Consider the following 3,057-nt stretch of genomic DNA (forward strand, 5'->3'; position numbering starts at 1 on the left):
TTAATGCATTAAAGTTGAGCCCTCTTTAGACAAAAAAAATTCAACTTTTTTCACGAATGCCATATTCCGACTTCCTGTTGAAAGTCAACAACAAAATATATCTGGATGTGCTGAAGAGTGTGGTGATCCCTAGGTGCACTCAGATAACCACTGGCAGACTCTGGGTGTGGCGACAGGACGCGGCACTGGCCCACAAGTCCTAAGAGACTCAATGAGTGCTACGACTTTGTACTCTTCTCCCACTAGCCCCCCCCTCGTTCCCTGATCTGAACATGCTAGACTACTTCATTTGGTCATACGTTGAGGACATCACCAACATGACCTCCTACAACACCAAAGTTAGCCTGATCGCCGCCATCTGCTGAATATTCGCCGAGCTCTCGCCGGTGCTTGTGGAATAGGCATGCTCCCAGTTCTGGACTCGCGTCGAGGTGGTGATTGAGGCTGGAGGCGGCTACATTGAATATATGCCAGCTCTACTTCATAATCAAGTTACCTGAATTGATTTTTTTTTCAATAAAGCTGTTGTGTTGTTTTCTTTGGAGAGGACATTTTTATCGTTCCACCCTGAATATCTATCTATCTATCTATCTATCTATCCATCTATCTATCTATCTATCTATCTATCTATTCCTTTCCGCTCCGCTCTTCTCATTATATGTTTATCTCTTTCATCTTTGTCTTTCATCTGAACTCCGTTAACATTTCTTCGCATTCCATCAGTTACGTTCTCTGTGTCTTTTCTTTTTAATTCATCTCCGTTTTCTGTCTCTGTCTCCCCCCCCCTCTCTCTCCCTCTCTCTTTCTTTCTGTTTGTCGCCCGCTTACTTCATTTCCTCATATTTTGCATGCACACCAGCTTGCCCGTTTATGTCAGTCCAAGAGAAGGTATGCCTGACTCACATTGGCTCACAACATAGCGATGTGCAATACGCACGTCTTCTGGACCTTTCCATTCAGCCAGCTGCTAAACGAACCAATCAGAAGCGGCAGACGCATCACTTCCGGTCTCCCAAAAATAGCCCAAATGGTTTCGGTCTTGATATAAATAAAAAGTCGATGGCACCTAGACTAACCCTAGCATTCTGAGAAACAAAAAATAGCTTCTTCGTGTTCTGTGCTAAATATCACCGACTCTTTCGAGTCTAACTCTTTCAACGTTTTTTTCGATAACACAACAAAACGAATACTTAAAACGAATCCAAAAAAAAAAAAAAAAAAGCTAAAGACAAAAAAGAGAGAAAAAGTTTTCGTACGTCTAAACTAAATAGACACATGTTTGATTGAGCTAGACGTTATCAAAAAAACAGTATACATACGCATATATATATATATATACATATTCACATATATAGTTATAAACGGAACTTGTCGGAGCTACTTTTATTCATCCCAACAAAGCCAAACAACGGACGGTTTATTCTAAACCCAGCAAGGTCTTCATTTTTATTTATTTATTTTTTTTGCCTCTTTTCGACATTTTGAAAATACAAGAAAATACAAGTGTTGCTTAATCTACGACCCAGACCACTTAGGCGTGCCACGCTCTCAGACCAAAACTATTACAAACATCGCTGTAACTAAATACGACTTGATGACTGAATAGCCGGCAAGAGGCAACATTCACTCCCTTTTTTCCGGCTCGACTAGCCGTTACAAGAATTTAAAAAACAAACTTCGACTTTGCTGAGGTAAGTATACAAACTTATATCCATCCTTGTCTGAATTCTTGTAATGTCTAATTGCCATTATACAGAGATGTGTGTGTGTGTGTGTGTGTGTGTGTGTGTGTGTGTGTGTTACAAAAGATCAGGAAAAAAAAAACATCGGTAGAGCCCGTTTCTAATCCAAGACTTTCTTCAGTCTCAGATAACATACACCCCTCCGGAAAACAGACATAAACAGAGGCTGAAGAGTGTCCAACAAATGCGACCAGATATTAGTCTTATTTGTTTGCATTTGAAACCGACGGCACCGATGTTTTGCTGCTCTACTATAGCACATATGAATGAATATTACGCTGTTATTTTTTGAAATTTTATTAATAATAGAGCGCTTAGCTCAAACCCCTTCCCAATGACTCACACACACACACACACACACACACACACACATACACACGTATGGATGAATATAAAATGAACATATATAATATCGTCCCCCCTCCCTGTCCGTCTACAGTCAGTCAGTTTGGGGGGGGGTCTGTTTTGCGTATCTTTTTGTAAACAAGAAAATATACGACTCATTAACCCAACCACTAACTCTAAGTCCGGGTCGAAACATTGTTACCTAGGACTTGGGCTTTGTTGTTTAGTTAATGAGGACTATATTTAATATTACAATCAGATTGGAAACGGGCTATTGTAGTCACCATTGCTATTTAGTTTTAGCTTTTGTAAGCGATCATATTCTCGAGCATTCAACTGATAACGCGTCTATCTCATTGCCCCTTATCTACGAATGACTTTTGGCCTTGATAAGGGGCGATCCATTACGCACGAGCGCGCGCACACACAAACACACACACACACACACAGACATCAAACAAGGCAAATTGCCACTGAAATGTAAGGAACTACTGCGAATTAGGGACCATGTCCATAGCGGCACTCTAAGTAAGGAGTTGAGCAGCAAGATGTTTGTTCACTTTACATTTAAATCTCTGTACGTTTAGTATAATCAGGGAGGCAGGAAGCAGCTAGGGAAGTCCACAGTCTAGCAGTTTGATAGAAGAAACTATTAGAGTAGAAGGCTTTCCAGCGTCTGGGGACCACTGTACTGAAGGGGTGGAATTTTGGTGCTTGTCGAGCTCGTCGGGAGTATTTACGTCGAGGGAGTAGAAGTTATTTGGGGCATTAAAATAGTTGTAAAACAAGGACAGGGATAGGACACTGCGGTAGCTATAATAGCTCGAAAATATTAATTATACCAATTTGCCACGCCCACTGCCCCTTTTTACTTACTTGTTTATGACTTGTTTATAAATGTTTTTTTTGTTTTTTGGGGTTTTTTGTTTTGTTTGATGTTGCTTGTTTTGTTGTTTCTTGTATACGATTT

At 40.4% G+C, this 3,057-nt stretch overlaps 1 protein-coding gene across 13 annotated transcripts in view; it reads left to right on the plus strand.

Moving 5' to 3' along the window:
• Positions 1-875: 875 nt before the first annotated feature.
• Positions 876-3,057, plus strand: part of LOC145249706 (filamin-A-like) — a 302,081-nt gene continuing 299,899 nt past the window's right edge. For all 13 annotated transcript variants that reach the window (XM_080111571.1, XM_080111574.1, XM_080111573.1 and 10 more), the window contains exon 1: positions 876-1,691. The gene's annotated coding sequence lies outside the window, so the exon portion shown is untranslated. The remainder of the gene's footprint in view (positions 1,692-3,057) is intronic.

This window comes from Euprymna scolopes, chromosome 28 (assembly GCF_053919585.1).
Source record: "Euprymna scolopes isolate OS-2025 chromosome 28, ASM5391958v1, whole genome shotgun sequence".
Classification (NCBI taxonomy): Eukaryota; Metazoa; Mollusca; class Cephalopoda; order Sepiida; family Sepiolidae; genus Euprymna; species Euprymna scolopes.